This window comes from Panthera pardus, unplaced genomic scaffold (assembly GCF_024362965.1).
Source record: "Panthera pardus isolate Hobbes unplaced genomic scaffold, ASM2436296v1 HiC_scaffold_17, whole genome shotgun sequence".
NCBI lineage: Eukaryota > Metazoa > Chordata > Mammalia > Carnivora > Felidae > Panthera > Panthera pardus.
Genome location: NW_026526732.1, coordinates 10,218,919 through 10,237,798, shown reverse-complemented (window position 1 = coordinate 10,237,798; position 18,880 = coordinate 10,218,919). Strand labels below are relative to the sequence as shown.

The 18,880-nt window shown below is 45.3% G+C and overlaps 1 protein-coding gene across 2 annotated transcripts in view; it reads left to right on the top strand.

Annotated features, from left to right (window-relative positions):
• The window catches only part of ZDHHC14 (zinc finger DHHC-type palmitoyltransferase 14), a 292,138-nt gene that overhangs the window by 220,157 nt on the left and 53,101 nt on the right, over positions 1–18,880 (top strand). The gene's annotated exons all lie outside the window — the stretch shown is intronic.

Here is an 18,880-nt window from a genome sequence, read left to right as displayed (position 1 = left end):
GGTGAGATAAGTAGCATATTTGACGTAAAATAAAGCTACTCGCAGCCCTCCTGGAACAACCACACAGTGATTCACACCTACGTAGCTTCGGTTTTCCGGTTCATTGTGCTGCATTTGGGCCTCTGGTGTGACCCATTAGCAGACAGTAAATTGGACTTCCTTCTGCATTTGGGAAAATAGAGTGGAAAGCAAACGTCTCCAACTGAGAAGTGTAATTGCAGAGTTTGCCACGATTTTATTTTTAGATAGAAAGTTTTTGTTGAAAGAATTCTACTTTTTGCAGCCGGGGAGAAAAATACAATGGTAACGCTGAAAGCCAGAGTTAGCACGTGTGGCTTCCCTTCCCTTGTAATGAGCAGGTTTGGGTTGGTTCTTCCTAGGTACACAAATAAATGCCACTTTACGCTGGGAGAAGAGAGAGGAAAAATGGAGTTTCCCAGGCGGTTCAGAAGAATAGTTTTCTTTGTTAAATGTGTTTGAAATGAGAGCAGACTTATAAAGGCTCTGTATTCTTAGTTGAGGACTGATGGAAAGCTTTCTTGGAGAGCAAACTCTGGCGCAAATATAGAATGGGTCAGCGGGGCCTAGTAGTTGGCAACTTGACTCTAACGCGCACAGACTCGGGCCTGGATCCGGGTCCTGTCAGTGGATGATATTGGTGCGTGAGTAGGTTATCTGACTAACCCCCAACTGTTACCACGTCTATAAAATGGATGACCCTAGTACTTTTCCTCGTAGGTTTCTTTTAAGGATTAAGTGAAGCTGTGCCCAGCAAGGACCCAGTATAGACCTGGTGCACACTGGGGGGGGCTCAGTGCTTGCCATCAATGTTATTGTGGATAACCAGGAAAATGTTGCCATAGTGCTCCCAAAATAACTGCATAGAACAAGGTTCGTGGAGGGATAGGAATCACCTTGTTTCCCTGTAATCTGGTTTGATTTATTTGACCTGCAGTCCTAGAAGTGAATATATATTTTCTCTCTCTCATTTTGTCTCTGTTTCTGTCTCTTTCTCTCTCAAAACCTTTCCCTGTCTCTCACTAGTTCTCTTTCTCTGTTGCCATTACATTGCTTCTGCATGTACAGAACTGAGTATTTTGGTGTGTTTGTTCAGCCAAGCGATCTTTGAAGTTATAAAATATTAAAAAAATTTTTTTTTCAATGTTTATTTTTGAGAGACAGAGTATGACTAGGGAAGGGACAGAGAGAGAGAGGGAGACACAGAATTCAAAGCAGGCTCCAGGCTCTGAGCTGTCAGCACAGAGCCCGACGCGGGGCTTGAGCCCACGAACTGTGAGATCATGACCTGGGCCGAAGTCGGACGCCCAACCGACTGAGCCCCCAGGCGCCCCTGAAATATTTTTAAACGACCAACATCTGGGGCCATGGGGCCACTCCTGCTGTCTCTGATCCTCAGGCTCCCTCAGGTCATTATTAAAGTGAGAGTAACTGCAGGTGCTGGAAAGCCAACTGTACGCTCGGGAAGTCCTCTCAAACTCGCTGTGTACATCCCAGAGCCCCAAGTCAGTCCCACATTTCAGGAAGTCTGTCCTTTGATGGGCTCTGGTCTAGTGTCAGAATTACCAGCAGCTTTCACTGGAATTGGGTATTTTTAATACAACCTAAACCTGTAATTAAAAGGGACTTATTTGAAATTAGTTTAATCACACACTGTGGACTGGGTCGAGTTTGCTAAACAATTAGATGGCACATGCAAGCCTCTGTAAGCCTGCTCTACGTGTGTCTAGCTTTGACCAGGCAGAAGGCAGCTTAACCTGACGCCTAGAGGTGGCCTCTGGAGGCAGCAGATCCCTGGGTCCCAAACCTGCTGCCCTGTCTGGGCAGGGAGGACCCTCTCTGCATTTGCAGTGACACATCTGGACGTGCTGTGAGGACAGAGAAGACGGTGCGTGAAGCCCTCAGGATGTGTCGGCCCCTGGGGAGCTCTCAGGAGGGCCAGCCTCTCTCCTCATATGGGGGGTGCCCTGGTCCCATTTTGCTCCGTCCTTGTGTGTCGGTGCTGGCGTAGGTGGCACAGAGAACCTGCAGAGGCCCCCCACAGGGACTTCAGGGACTCCTGCTTTTGGTAGGGCTTTCCCACCATCTTTAAAAATCCTTATAAACTCCCTTTCTCATTTCCCTGTCTCTTTTTTTGCTGTGCTCTTTCTCTCCAGGGAGTACTACACACTCCCCGCCTCAACCCGCGGTGTCTCCCTCCCATCGATCCTTCTGCTTCCTCTGCAGTGTGGTTTTCTGAGCTCAACTGCTGATATTTTGTCTGTTGTGTACACACTGTGTGCATCAGAGCTCAGTCACTGCTTCACAGCTGGCCTCAATATTAAAAGGTTTAGAATATCTGAGATTTGGAATGCAGCTACCTTCTGGTATGGAGTAGCATTCTGGAATTTCTTTTTGACTATTAGGGTATGGTGAGTGGGCTATTAATTTCCCACAGGAAAGGGTATCATTTGAGGGGAATGGAGAGAGCAGGCATTTGTATCTTCCCAAAAACCAAACAAAAAGGGCTTTACAGTAGTCCCCACTCCCCTACAAGTTTCCAATATCTTTGATTTTCAGTCACACTTAATAAGCACCTATGTGTCAGACACTGCTAGTAGCTAGATGCATCAAAATAAAAGTCTTCAAAGATCATTATTAAGAACAGACCAAGGAGAATTTAATATTATATTTATTATATTGTAGTATGTATTACATTCATTATATTTTATATATAATAATAAAAGTCATTATATTTATTATATTGCATAAGTCCAAGGGAGTAATTTTACACTGGTAAAGAGCACAACAAACAATTCAGTCATCAACATATATGTACCAAATAACATTGCATCAAAATATATAAAGTAAAAGTTGTTAGAGAAGGCGAGGATAATTTGCTACAAACAATGCTAGTGAGAAACATTTGCATACTTACAGTTTTAATGGTTCAGGTCAGTAAAATATAAGTAAGAAAATAAAGTATGTAATTAATATGTGCTGAACTTTGTTTCTACGATGTATACTTAGCTTTTTCTGTGTGTGGAATATTTACAAAAATTAATCATACTAGGCCACAAAAAATTCCCAGCTTTTTAAAAACAGATGTTTGCACAGATCATATTATCTGATGACACAACAGTAAAACTCAAAATCAATCGCAAAGATATAAATACACAAACCTAACCAATTGTGATTTTTTTTTAAAGAGCCTTTTAAACTTCGAATGCAAACCTAAATTCTATGCTACTTAGAATTCTAGGGGGTGCCTGGGTGGCTCACTTGGTTAGGCGACTGACTTCAGCTCAGGTCATGATCTCACAGGGAGTTGGAGCCCCAAGTCAGGCTCTGTGCTGACAGCTCAGAGCCTGGAGCCTACTTCAGATTCTGTGTCTCCCCCTCTCTACCCCTCCCCTGCTCACGCTCTGTCTCTCTGTCTCTCAATAATAAATCAACGTTAAAAAAAAATTTAATTAGAATTCTAAATTTTAAACACACAAAATAGTTACCCTAAGCAGAAAAGGAATTATTTGGAAAGCTGTCAGGTAGCTCATAGGAATGAAGGAGAAGCCTGAGAGGCAGGCTCAGAAACCAGGAAGAGTCAGGGAAGGCTGAGTGCAACAGGACGTCACAGGACGTGCAAGCACTACGAGCAGAATGTTTGTTGCTCTGCCCTCGAGTTCTAGCTCGGCTGCTGCTATCAGCTTAAAACTGTGACTCTCTCTATGTGCAAGGACTCTGGGTTCAAAGATCTGGATGGGAGCACCTGGGCCTTTTTCGCTTCCACACCCAAGGAGCTAGCAAGGCAAGAGAGCCTAACTACCCACTTTCAGCTTCTATAAGGGAGGGGGGGCCCTGCCCCCCACCTATTTTGGGATCCTCCTCAAAACAGGAAGTTTACTTAGATGGTGGATGGCCAGTGAAACAAAATGTTTTTAAAAGTCTAGTACAAAAAACAAAACTGAAATTAGAAGCAAATAAATGAACACAGTATCCATCTCAAGAAGATAGGGGAAAAAATAGCAAAATAAACTTAAGAAAAACAGGAAGAAAAAAATGAATGGCCTACAAAACAGAAAAATCGATGTGGTATCACTTCTAATTCTTTGGAAAATAAACAACATAAAGATAAACTTCTGGGAAGATAACAAAGTGGAAATAAGAGATTCAAATGAGACAAATATAGGTGAGTTTTTAGTTATTGGAAAATAATTGCATTAGTTTGCATATTAAATAACTTGATGCTGATTGATTTGAAAATCTCAGTGGAACATGATTTTATGGGAAATTAGTCAACGAATGAGTGGAAAACTTAGACTGCCAATAATGAAAAACAGAACTTTATTAAAGAGTCATCCAAAAGAAAAATAAGATAAAAACACAGAGGGAGGCATGCAAACCATAAGAGATTCTTAAATACAGAGAACAAACTGAGGGTTGCTAGAGGGGAGGTAGGTGGGAGGTTGGGTTAAACGGGTGATGCGTATTAAGGAGGGCACTTGGGATGAGCACTGGATGTTACATGTAAGTGATGAATCACTAAATTCAACTCCTGAAACCATTATTACACTATATGTTAACGAACTTGGATTTAAATTTTAAAAAAATTTAAATGTATATTTGAAATGAAAAATATTCACATTATATTATTAAATCAAAATGTTAGATATAAAATCATCCAAAAAAGATGCTAGAACCAAACAATTTTACTTCCTGTGCTCTGAATAGTGTTTCAGATCTTCGAGCAGCATGGACAGCCTTTCAGTTCATTTCACCAAGACAGCACAAACCTAACACTAAAATCTGACAAAACATGAAAGAAAGAATATTCCCATTTATAAATGTATATAAAAGTCAACATGAGAACATAGCAAATTTAATCTACCAGTGTAATAAAAGAATTGATCACTCTGACATAGAAGGGGCATATTCCAAGGATGCAATTTTTTAAATGTTAATAAGTCTATTACTATATCAATAGGTTAAGGGCCAGAAGGTGTATGATCATGACAATAAATAATAAAAAGATATTTAATAAAATTTGACACCAGTTTCTAACTCTGAAGCTTGGTGAACCGAGATTGGGAGAATTGGCAGGCAGAATTTGGGCCCCGGTGATCTCCATAGCATTATGGGTATTACTCCCATAGTTATGTCACCTTACATGACAAAGAGATTTTGCAGATGCCATTAAGGTTACTCATTAACTGACTTCAAATAACGGGTATTATCCTGGATTATCCAAGTGGGCCCAGTGTAGTCACAAGAACCCTTAAGAGCAAAAAATAGAGATTCCAAGTAGGAGAAGGCTTCCTCCTTCATTGCTGGCTTGAAGATGGAGGGAGCCAAGTGGAAAAGGTGAGAAGGAACGAATCCTGTCAACTGCACTAAGCTGGGAAGGAAGAAGACCCAAGCCCAGTGGCACCTGCACCCCCACCTTTACCTTGATCTTAGCCTGGTGAGACCCTGAGTCAAGCTCGTGACCCACTAGAATTCCAATACGCTAAATTGGTGCTGTTTAAGGCCACTGCATTTGCGAGATAATCTGCACCCCATGTCCATTGCAGCATTATTCACAATAGCCAAGAAATGGAAACAATCTAAGTGCCTGTCCCTGGATGAATGGGTAAAGATGTGGCATAAACAATGGAATAGTATTTATCCGTGAGAAAGTAGGAAATCCTGCCTTTTGCATCAACATGGATGTATCCTGAAGACATTATGCCAAGTGCAATAAGTCAGACAAAGATAAATTGTGTAGGATATCATTTATATGTAGAATCTAGAGAAGCCGTACTCATAAAAACATTTTAGGGGGTTGGGGGACCAAGAGAGTTGTTTAAGGTTACAAATAGACAACTAGTAGTAACTAAGTCCTAGAGATCTAATGCACAGTATAGTGAATATAGACAACAGTATTGCGTTATAATAAACTTGCTAAGAAACTAGATCTTAATCCAACCACAAAGAAGAAAGCATAATTATGGGTGACAGTTGAGATGCTGACTATTGCTATGACAATCCTATTATATAAATGTATCAAGTCAATATGTTGTACGCCTTAAATTTATACAATGTTATATATCAAATATATTTTAATTAAAAATTTTCCCAGGCAGTAAATTTGTTTAAAGCCACTGCATTTGTGGTAAATTGCTAGGCAGTTATAGAAAACTAATAAGAATGTCCTTTAACATGATTTCAAAGATGAAGAAAGCTCACATTTCCTTTATGGTAAAACACTGGAGTTATTTTACATTAAAATTAGAAACAGATTGAGACGTTCACTATCACTGCTGGCATTTAACGTTTTCCTAGCTTTTTCTGACTGATGCAGTAAGATGAAAAAAATAAATATGAACTATCAAAAAGGAGCAGGTAGAATTATCCCTTCATTGTAGAGGACAAGAAAACAAACATTAAAACTAGATTTTTAAATTCAGTAGAGTTATTAGTTACCAAATCATAAATCAATACATTAAAATAGGTGACCATATGTCAGTTAGGAATCACAATAGCAATCAAGATACATTCTCTCCACAATCTTCTTAATAATTTTAAACAATTTGAGGCAGGGAACAAGATAAAATAATTTAGTTCAATCAAGAGAATAAGCTAGCCGTAATAACGAATAACATTTTGGGGAAAGAACAATGCAAGGAGCCACGTACTATTATTAGATGTCACTGATCCACAGACCAGTTGCAGAAAGTGAGTCGAGGACCCCTGTATGTGTGCATGTGTGCAGGTGTGAATGAGTTCTTCATTGTCATTTCTGAATTTTCCAAATCTCCAGTGATCATCAGAATGCACAGTTCTTGTTCAGAAAGCTCTCATAGTCTGGCGAGGAAGGCAGAGATGACCAACACAGTGGAGTCTGGCAAGTGCCATGGGGAGGGGTCTTGAAGAGCCCACGCTTCACAGTGTGATGGGTCCCTATGCCAAGTCATACAGCATGAGCAGGGGTTACTGCATTGCAGGAGGGCAGGAGGGCAGGAGGCCCAGCAGGCTGACAGTGGGACAGAGCCTCGGAAACTTGCAGGAATGCTTGAAAGTGGTCAAAGAGACCAATCTCCTGAGATTATTGGCAACTATTTACGACTCATGTGGGGCTGCCTTTGAACTTCTGCAGTGGCCCATGGGCTGGGTTCTTCTGCTCCTCAGGGCTTCCAGCCCCTGTGTCAGACAGTCCGTCCTTTCTCAATGTCTGAAGTTTTATCCTTTCTTTTTCTTGAATCAATAAGTCCTGTAACTAAACTTTAAAACGTATCAAAGGATCTAATTAATGCTTTTGGATCTAAGCCAGCAGTCATGTTTTCACCTTCTCCCATTCATTGACCTCTGGAAAGTTTCTGCACGCCTCTGATCATTGTGTGCCCACCTCTGAATCAAAATGAATAAATACAGTCATGAGATCTTTTAGCTAAAAACAAACTTGGAGGTTTTTGTCTTCATGGATCATCTACTGTAGTGGCCCGAGGGTTTAATGAGTCTTGCAAAATGAAGATAAAGTCCAGGAATGTTACCATCATTGCAGTGTAACTCACATGTTGCAGGATTGTGGAGAGAGCCACAATGCAGTTCACGGCTGTGCAGAAGACTGCCATGTGTTCATAAAAAGGTGTATTCATTTAAGAAGTTCAGAGCCAAATTTAGCCACCTCTGAGCAGTGTAAACAACACCTTGGGGCATTTATTTTTGGCACTCATTTATTCCTGGTTTGCTTATAAGCAGCTCAAGTCCTCTTCCGGCAAGAGATGGGGGTTTTAATTAAGTCACTATCAATGATTCAGTGTTATTAGCTTAAGTGACAGATGACGGAATTCCAAGTAACCTTCCTGACTCACTTGACAGTAAGATGACGTTCTTTCCTGGAAGCCTTTTCGCCTCCTCTATATGTCAAATTAAAACTGTTCCTGGTTGTCTCTATGCTGTTCGCTCGTCTCTTCCTACCAGTTCTCATTTCCTGTATGCCACACCTACTCCCCTTCTCCTGGGTCCCTGGCTGTCCCCAGTGCTTCTCCTGGTTCCACACCATCCTCCCTGGAGTCTTCATGCTGTAGTTTGGAGCCGCCCTTTTGTTCCAGCCAGGAATTTCGGGCAATCTCTTTCCCAACATGCTCTCCCCGCAATGAGATCCTCTTCATGGTGTTCTGCTTCCAGGAGTTTCTTTAAAAGAAGCGGGGTGGGGTGGGGGGTGCGCCTGGGTGGCACAGTCAGTTAAGCGTCCGGCTTCTGCTCAGGTCACAATCTCGCAGTTTGTAAGTTCGAGCCCCGCGTCGGGCTCTGTGCTAACAGCTCAGAGCCTGAAGCCTGCTTCAGATTCCTCCTCCTCTCTCTGCCCTCCCATGTTCATGCTCTGTCTCTCTCTGTCTCTCAATAATAAACGTTTAAAAAAAATTCAAATAAAAAAATTAAGAGTCTAGAGGTGCATTTGAGGCAGTAACCAGAATAAAACTCTACAAAGTCGTCTTTCAGAAGAACTTACTTCATAACACATTTGTTATAGGCATAAGGACATGTAAGTACACGTAAACATGGACTACATGGGCCCAGGTGTCTGCATTGTAGCAAAGTTCCCAGGGGTCTCTGATTCACAGTCAAGGTTGAGAGCCAGGGGAACAGACCGGGTTCGAGCCTGAAGGTCAGGCCATCTGGAAGCCTTAGGAGTTGCTCATCTCTCACAGAGAGCAGGCCAAGCAGTGAGGTTTCCCACAGCAGGCATCTGCTTCCAGAAGATTACTGCTAGGGTGATTTGCCACCTTGAAATTTTAATATGAATAAACAGCTACCATCTTTTGAGGGCTGTGGGAAGCCATGCGTTATGTGTTGAAAATTCATCAATAAGGCTGCATTTCTCCTCTGACTGCTCTTAGGGCCGTCGTCTCTCTGGGTGTCTGAGGTGGATGTTGACAGAGTTTGCCAACAGGGGTAGAGGTCCACAAAGTTCATGGCCGTGCCAGGGCCCGGGGCTGGATGTTGAGAATCAAGACGAGGGATCAGACCATATCTGTAGAAGGCTTTGTAATGTAGGCATTTACAGCTAGTCCCAAAGTATGTATTAATATTAATCAGGTGTTTATTTGCATTGCCTACAATCAGAGCTGGCTTCTTGCAACAGACTGTTACATGGAAAGAGAGTGCAAAGTATAAGACGGGCTTCCTGCGCTTCAGAAGTTTTCTGCCTACATAGGAGAAGTTAACTAACACCGAAAAGAAATATATGACCAGTTTGTAGCAGCCAGGATATCTGATCTGACCTTAGGATGGTCATTTTAGAAGAATCCTCATAAAGGGGTGAGATGAGAGGAAAGTCTGGAAAAATTAGCTGGCAGCCGCTCTAGGGCCCCCAATGCCATCCAAGGAGGGACCAGACTCAGCCGCTGGCAATAATGCTGGAACAGGAAGTGGAGATGAGCAAAATTTGACCTTTGGAAGACCAATCTCACATAGTATAAAGTGAATCGATGAGATGTATTAGTTAGCTACTGTCCAGTGACACTGTATGACAAACCCCCTCCAAAATCTCCATGGCTTTTAGCAAATAGCACTTCTCTTTCTCACGTGCCTCTGGGTCGTCTGGAGCAGCTCCGAGAAACGGCTAGGCTCCGCTCCAGGCATCTTCTCCTCAAATTTGATTCCGAGGACCCAGGCTGAAGGGACTGCAGCTACCAGGGGCGTGTTCTCCTTATGGAGGGTCACCGGACCACGTGATGGGCGCCAAAGCACACAGTATCTCTTAAGGCTTCTGCTTACAGTCTATGTGCTAAGCCTCTGTTGGCCAAGCAGGGCTGATGACCATGACTGTGCCCATGATCTGTCAATGGGGCAGGGAAGGATGCTCCGCCTCAAGAGGCAGATAGGTGAATGTTTGCTGAAACTATGCCATCTGTCACTTGCAGGGAGATTTGAAGACTGAAGAAGTAACTTGAAGTTCCTTTCTAAGTTCCTTTCTAAGGTTGTATGTCTATTCATCTTTTTATAGCATGGAGCGTCTTACAGTATGCAACAGTCCGTTGTTTTCCTCACTTGCCAAGAATTGAAATTGGCCCCCAGTAATAGATTTGAGAGTTAAGGAGGCAAAGGATGAAATACACATTACCAGCCATGAAATTTCTTCTTCCTACCTATCTGTTGCCCTGCTAGCTGTTGGGTGTAATTCTACCCACTGTGAGTAGCAGTTGATCAGGACTCAGCTGTTAAAGGCTGAAAACTTGGGATAGTGAACAATAACCTGTGTGCTGTCATTCTGAAAGCTTAGTACAAGTTTGTACATTAAAAAAAAAAATTAAAACTGTGAGAATAATTTGGTTTGTTGGAATATGTTAAGTTTTGTTTCATTCCCAAAAGGTTGAAAAGTATTTTATTTTATTTTTTTATGTTTTTTAATTTTATTTTTGAGACAGAGAGAGACAGAGTATGAACAGGGGAGGGGTAGGGAGAGAGGGAGACACAGAATCTGAAACAGGCTCCAGGCTCTGAGCTGTCAGCACAGAGCCCGATGCAGGGCTCGAACTCACGGACTGTGAGATCATGACCTGAGCTGAAGTCGGACGCTTAACCGACCAAGCCACCCAGGCGCCCGAAAAGTATTTTAAATAAAAGACTAGTTGAAATGGAAAGATTAGATTAGAAAAAGGGAAAGAAGAATCACTTCTTTAAAAATTAATCACGTTAAAAAAAATAAGGTGCCTGTGAAAAGGAGATTATTTTATTTTTATTAAGGAAGGGAAATGAACACATAGAAACAATTTATACTAAAATAACTCTTTGGTTTTTATGATACCATCACATATTTATAGGGGCTTTTTACTTGAGGAGGTAGTTCTATGTGTTCTCTCATCTGGTGCTCACAACCGGCCTGTGCATTATTCGAGATGGAAAGTATCACCCCCATCTGATAGGGAACTTTGGTTCAGAGAGGGGAGGGACTCGGACATGGTCAAACAGCAAGACTCTAGTCGCCTGAACTAGAAAGCATCCTCCCAAGCCCTGTGGGAGAGCTCATAACACACAGATACAGAGCAGAGAGAAACTCAGCTGAGCCTGAAGGTAAACAGCAGGTGGAGGTAAGACTTTCACGTGCAAGGGAAGACAGTAACCTTCACCCTTCCCTGGTAGAAACATGCCGTTCCTCCAACAGCGCGTGCGGCTCTGTGCCTGGGCACAGGGCTCTGTGCCCTGGCATGCAGGGCGCGCAGGGAGGGTAGGGAGATGAGTCCCTCATGCTCGCCAGCCTCTACAAGCTTCTGAAGGCTCCAGGATGGGTAGAGAAGGCGAGTGTCTGGCATGACCTAGTTGGGCCCGTCGCAAAGTCATAAGTAAACTCAGCATGACAGTTATTGCCCCGGGATTACTGAGAGGTTAACAAGACAGGATACATGTGTAAGTCCTTCAGATCTTGAAAAAATATCTCATGTATGCCTCTGAAGGTTATAGTACCCTCCTGAAATTGCACCACCTGAGTGTCCTAGATCTCAGCATAGCACAGGCTTTTGTGCTTTCTGTTAGATCAGGCCTTCTCCTCCTCAGGGCTCCCTGGGTCCTTTAAGATCCACGGGGAGACTTTAATGAGGTGAGCTGCGTACTTGAATCAGAAGGTACCAGCAAGCTGATGGCTTGCAGCAACTTGAGAAGAAGCAGGGAGCCCCACACGTGAGAAAGAGTTCAATGATCTGGCCCAACAGTCTGGACGGAGCAAGCTCCCCGACAGGCTCAGAGCCATGAGGACAGGCAGAATGCCGCTTTCTCTGTGGGCCTGACTCCCTCCAAGGACAGGGCCCGACCAGGGACCAAGTGCCTTGCTTCTAGGGTTTGCTTAGAGCAGGGATTCCTGATCCGGGCACCGTGGATGAAATTCAGGAGTCCATGAACTCGGATGGGAAAAACAATTACATCTTTATTCTCACTAACCTCAAATGAAATTTAATATTTCCTTCAATTATGAATACAGGCAGCAAACCAAGTTAGCCGTGTTAGTTGACAATAGAAAGCACAGACATTTTCCGATGACGTCACAACTATTGCAAATATTCAGATGCACATTTACACTTGTTACTATTTCACAGTTATGGTAGTTGATAAGCTGGAGCTTCTGTTATTTGGCATATTAATAAATAAGCATGCATTTTATTATGTCACAGTTTTTAAATTATTTTGAAAGTAATACTTAGTATTGGTTTCTTTGTCCCCTTGTATATTTTATTAAGTTAATAGCACTTGTGGGGGTGGTGGTGCCCAGGTGGCTCAGTCTGTTAAGCATCCGACTTTGGCTCAGGTCGTGATCTCATGGTTTGTGAGTTCCAGCCCCGCATAGGGCTCTGTGCTGACATCTCAGAGCCTGGAGCCTCGTTCAGATTCTGTGTCTCCCTGTCTCTCTGCCCCTGTCCCACTAACACTCTCTCTCAAACAAATGAATAAACATTAAAAAAAAATTTTTTTGATGTTGAAAATCCCTTCATTCCCATTGTCCTTGTCTTGATTTCTTTATACCACTGAGAAATACTGGCAAAAAACAAAACAAAAAAAAAAAACAAACAAACAAAAAAAAAACCTTGGTGTAGTTAAAGAAATTAAGACCTTCCCACAAAGGGTAAGATGGCATTGTCTTAAATTTGAAGCAAAGATCATTTTCCAAGTCCCGCTTGGGTTGTATAGTGGTTTGCGTCACATACCTTTCCCCTGAAAGTGGGCAAAAATACGATGGTGTTACAGAGCATGTTCTTGACTTTTACAAGTTAAATTCACAACAATATCATAACAGAGTGGTATGCCATTAACCATAGGATAAAAGTAACCAGTTTTCTACCAACCATTTTGTGCCTAAAAAACCATTGCTTATTAGCAACTGATTTATAGGTTTGCTTTTCAGTCCAATTAGTTGGACCAAAAAAAAAAAAAAAAGCTTTTTTCCATCATTGATCACGCTGGGGTTTTGCTGTAGCATAGGAAGTCGCCAGTGCGTGTGCCCGGGATTATTAAAATACTGCGCTCAGAGAAGCAGCGAGCTTCTAGACTAATGATCCTTCAGGGCTATACACGTGGCCACGTAAGCACTTCATTCAGCCTTTGAAGGAATATCTGCTGACTGTTGGTTGTCAGGCCTGTGCTAGGTAGGCACGGGGGCGGGGGGCAGGGGCAGGGGGGTAATGGTGAAGGTGGTTGACGTGGTCCTGCCTGCAAGGAGCTTACACGTGCCTAGCAAGGAACGCAGCCATGGACCAGGGAGGTAGACAGAAAATAGGAAAGTGCAGGGTCCTGTGGGAACACACAGGAGAGGTTCCTGGCCCAGAGGAGGAGCGTCCCTTCTGAGAACTACAGGAGGAGCACCCATTGTCTGGTGAAGGGAGGCGGGCAAGTAGAAAGACACGGGGGCAGCTTGGGCAGCCTGTGCAGAGGCCCAGGACAGGGGAAGGCACGCCGACCCGAGGGACCAGAGGAGAAGAGGCTGATGTGGAGAGTGCAGGCAGACAGGGCTTGAATGAGAGGCAGGAGGTAAGCAGGGACCTTCCAAGCCCCCTGAGGAGTCTCCATCCTACCCCAAGGACGGTAGAGAACAGAGTGACCTTATTAACTGTGTCGCAGGAAGTTCCCTCTGTCCACCTTACAGACGGTGAACGGATGATGGTGACAAGACAGAGCCGAGGAGATGGATGGGAGGCTGTTGTCCCAGGGTGGGGACAGGTTCCCTTGGCCCAGGCTAGGGAATGGCCACGGAGGTGGAAAGACGATGTGGATGGATTCCAGAAACATTTCGGAGGAAGAGCCAACAGGAGTCCATGCTTCATTAAACTCATGGAGTTGGGGCAAAGGGGAATGAGTGATCCCTTTGTCTCCTGAGAGTATGGTTATTTCCCCCACGTTAAACATTAATGCTTTTAAAGAAAAATAGAGTCCACGTATTTTAAGCGAATCGTGGCACGGTGACCTGAGTCTGTGCTGCACGTAACTCACTTTGAGTGCCTGGAAGCCTCTGGCTCTCGGTCCGGAACTCGATCCGTAGCAGCTTACACACGTGGACCCAGAAGCCACGAAAGCGGCTGCACGCAGAGAGCCAGAGCTGCACGCGTCAAGCTGTGAGTGGTTGGTTGGTGTCTGTGAAGTCAGACACAGAGAGGAAAACGAGACAAGGTGGCGGGGGAGTGCTCGAAGATGACGGGAAGAGAAGGAAAGAAGAGGGGGTGGGAAATGCAAATGTAGGGCCGGTGAGGGCAGAGACGTAGCGGGCTCCAGGGGCGCCGGGGTCAGAAACCTCCCGAGGGCTGAGGGCAGGCAGTGCTGGCACACAGACCTGCCGCCCCGGGAGCTGCCAAGGATGCTGACCACACCGAAGGGTAGGCCCCACAGTGACCGTGCTTCCTTTACCCGGAACGCCCCCCGCTGCCAGCATGCTCGCGCCCCTCCCTTGCCAGCTCTGTACGGTTTACAGAGTGATGCCAGAAAGAGCTCTGAGCGTCGTGGTGAGTGTCATTGCTTGCCCCGAATGAGGAGCCCATTTTCAGCCCTGCCATAAGCCGTGTCTTTCCCCTCTGCCGGAGCCGCGGGATGGAATACGAGGAGGAAGCCAGTCCTTCTAGAGAGCCCACAGGTGACCAGGGACCGGCCATGGGCAAAGGCCGGACTGTGGGCAAGCATGTAAGTGAGCACAGGAGGAGTGAGAGTCTTGTCTCAGGATGTCAGGGACCCTCAGAGGTGGATCCCAGCCAGACCAGGGTCCGCTGTGTCCTGGACTTTCTGCCTAAAAGTCATCAACAGCTTCTTGGAGAGAGAACTAGGAAATAATATCCTAACACACCCTTTTAGAATTTTTGCCCGTGGGGCTCCTGGGTGGCTTAGTCAGTTAAGCATCCAACTTCAGCTCAGGTCGTGATCTCACGGGTGGTGGGTTCAAGCCCCACATCAGGCTCTCTGCTGTCAGTGCAGAGCCTGCTTCAGATCCTGTGTCTCCCTCTTTCTCTGCCCCTCCCCCCACGCGTGCTCCCTCTCTCTCTCTCTCTCTCAAAAATAAATAAACATTAAAAAAATTAAAAGCAAATAATAAACATTAAAAAAAGAAAAAGAACTTTTGCCCATGACTTTGTAGGGTGAGTCCTCACATTCTCATCCCTGGGGTACTTCACATTCCCAGCGGGGTCCTTTGGTGGCATCATCCCCGAGCAAGGAGAGTCCCCAGCCCCCTTACGTACTGTTGTCCACGGACAGCTGAACTGGGTCCACCTGAGACAATCTGGGTCTAGAGAGGGAAGAAGCAAATAACCTGCCCGGCCCACCAAGTCGTAGTGAGGTCACCCGTTTCATGTTGTCATCAGTCACCAGGTGAGGCTGGGATGCTGGGAGGGCTCACACCCCGAATGAGAAAAGGCGGGTGAGGCTGGCCCACACCCTGAAAACAAGGACTCCCCCCGATAGACCTCTCAGAGCAGCCTTGGTCTCAGATCCTGCACTTGGCAGGAATGAGGTCTGAGTTCTATTGTGGTGTCGGGGACAGCCACCCCTTCGTGACAAAACGTCACACTGAACGTGCAAAGCCAGGTGCCAGTACGTTCATTTTAAGCAAATGACTACGTGACCCCCTGTCCCAGGGACCAGGGTTCTCCCCCCATGCAAAACCAGCCCAAGCTACTTGGGCAGCCAATTCATAATCAGAATAACAACTGATAAGCGTGGAATGAAAATACAACCACGACAGGAGGCAGAACCCTGCAGGGCCCACCCTGTGCGGCTTTCTAGATACTCGGGCCAGATACTCTCGTGGAGACCGGGAATGGTTTATAAGTGCCCTTTAGAAAAATGCCGTGCTAGAAGACGCTGATAACTTAAAATAATGCATCTAAAATCATTTTTAAAACATGTCTTTTTTATTCTGCACATCATTTATTTAAAAATTGTTTTCAAAAGGGACACCTGGGTGGCTCGGTCGGTTAAGTGTCCGACTTCAGCTCAGGTCACAGTCTCACGGTTCGTGGGTTCGAGCCCCACGTCGGGCTCTGTGCTGACGGCTCAGAGCCTGGAACCTGCTTTGGATTCTGTGTCTCCCTCTCTGTCTGTTCTTCCCTCACTCACACTCTGTCAAATAAATAGACATTAAAAAATTTTTTTTAATTGTTTTCAAAAGAGAAAGATTGTGTGTCTGATGAGACAGTTTGGAAAAGTGCATCTCTGACAACAGGAATGTCTCAACGCCAGAATTTCTGGGGCCTCCGAGGCACTTTTCAGCCTGTCCTGGGCTGGCGCCGTGGAATTCTTTGCGCACTGCACAGAGGACCTAAGACTGGACCTAAGCCAGACGAGAGTGGTCTCTGGCCGCGGGTTTTATATTTATCTGGACAAGAAGTGCTTGCCTCATTTCTGCCTGTAATTGTCAAAGTGCAGCTCCTCTTAAAAAACACTTTTTTGACACCCAGGAGAGCCGCGAGCAATTATCTCATGAAAGTCTGTTTCTCTTGGTTTCACTCTCCCCACACGTGTATCTTTTTGCCTTGCTGTCCCTCTTGGTGTGCGTGTGGCTCCTGGCTTTGTGTCTGGGGAATGTGTGCCCGTCTCTGAGTCAGCTCCCTTTGTCTTCCTGAAGTCTGTCTTTCCCTCTGGTTTATGGCTCCAGCTCAGACCCCTGCCCAGAGCTGTGGACTTAAAGATACCCCTGTTATTCTGACACCTCCACTCAGGGAGCCCAGAGACATCCCCCATCAGGCTGCCCCACGACCCCCACCTCGCTCAGAGCCAAACTGTTTGTTGGTCACACTTAGACTGGCAAACACCTAAGAGTCACTTTTGAGTCCTTCCTCCTCTGTCCTTCGTTGACCTGTGGTGCGATTCTGTACATTTTCTCACTCGGCAGGTCCCAGCTCCAACCACTGCCCTGCCTTTGCACTGTCATGGCCAGCGACAGGCTGCCATCCCCTCTCACCTTGACCGGGCGGGGGTCTCCTGGTGGCCTCCTCCATCCGTCTCTTCTCCCCATCCGATCCACCCTCTATGACCTAGACAGAGTGTGATCACATCACCCTTCTCCTTGAAAGTGCTTTCCATGGGGCGCCTGGGTGGCTCTGAGTTAAGCCTCCGACTTCGGCTCAGGTCATGATCTTGCAGTTCGTGGGTTTGAGCCCTGCATCTGGCGCTGTGCTGACAACTCAGAGCCTGGCGCCTGCTTCAGATTCTCTGTCTCTGTCTCTCTCTCTCTCTCTCTCTGCCCCTCCCCTGCTCACACTCTGTCTCTTTCTCTCAAAAATAAATAAACATTAAATGTATATACAAATTGGTGCTTTCCTGCTGGTGGTTAATAGGAAGGAGGCCAGAATCCTTAACCTGGTCTGCAAGATGTGTGCCCTGCCCACCTCTTCAGCTCCGGGCTCGGCCCCCCTCTCCTGTTCTCCATTCCTGGAACAAGCCACAGTCCCCTCTGTTAACTCCTGCCCACCTTTCAGGAGGACCCCTGGAGTGGTTTCTCAGGGACACCCCCCCCCCCCCAGGCTGTCTGAGCTCTGGCTTCACCCGCCCAGGCTGTCATGATACACTGAGGGCTTATTTGGACTGAGAGCTGTGTCTGTATCTCTCATCCCGCATTCTCAGCAACCAGCACCGTGCCTGGCATGCAGCTCCTTAGTTAGTATGTGCTGGTGGAGGGAGCAAAGGAAGGGAGAGAGGGAAAGAGAAAAAAAAACCAAGTGAGTATTCCTCTACCTTCCTTTCCCCACTTTACCTTTCTCTCTTAAAAAAAAAAAAAAGTATATTGTTTTTTCGGTTCTATGACTAGGTTAGTGCTCTCAACTGGAACAAAAAAGTTTCCTTTCCCCAATCTAAACTAAATAAAACTCGCAGCCCCACCCTCAAACCCTCAAAGTTCCAGCAGTACAAATGAAAATTTTCAGACTCCAGGAGAAATGGTAAAAAAAAAAAAAAAGAAGAAAGAAAGAAAGAAAGAAAAAAAGAAATTAAATACAAGGGTGATGGGGAATCGGTAACCCTGATGGAGCTCTAGGAGGCTGTCAATGACATGACTGAGAATGTATTCAGGCCTCTTGCAAATATGACGTGTACATAGATTTATTCACTGGGGAAGTTTTTGAGAGCCTGTCATGTGCCCACTACAAATTTGAATAAAGCAGTCATTGCCTTCGAATGTTTTTCTTCCCTGCAACTCACAGTAAGAAATGCATATACCCTGGTGCCCAATGTATACAAATGCCCAGATAGGGTTTCATGAGATGCCTATTTTCTCTTCCTCGTCTTTTTTAAAAAATACGAATGCTCGTCACAACCAACTAATTTCAGGACCCACTATTTACTCACAGCCCTTAGCTTGGAAAACCCTGAATAAAACACGGGCCCTTCCTCGTAAGTAAAGCAGCTCCCTTTCGGCGTGAGCGCTCAGCGGCGGTGCGGTTGTGCAGGCTGAGCGGAGAACCAGCCTCCAGCCGGATTGGGGTTTCAGGGCGTGTAATACGGCACATATAGCCGGCCAGTCAGCAGGTAGGAACCTGCCTGCCCGCCTTCTTAGAACAACTCAACCTGAAAATTAGTTGTTTGAAATTAGTTCCTTCATTTTCAGCAAAGTAAACCACAGGTCAGCCGTTCTGAGCCCCTCCCCCACGGGGGTGGGTCTGAGAACAGGCTTCAGGAAGCTGTATGTAAACTGCTGTGTGTGTGAAGCAGGGGGTGGGGGGGGTAGCACAGTTTTCTTCAGGTTTTCAAAACATTTGGGAATAAAAAAGCTTAGGAACCACTGCCATAGGGGTCAAAAACCCAAGTTTCTGATATTCACGGGAATCAGTGGACGAGAGGGTAGAATCTTAGACTTTGCTTCGTCCCTCTCGTCCCGCTTCCCTAGTTAACCTCAGTTTTTAAAGGATTTTAGCTTTTTCTTTTTTAAATGCGTATTTATTTT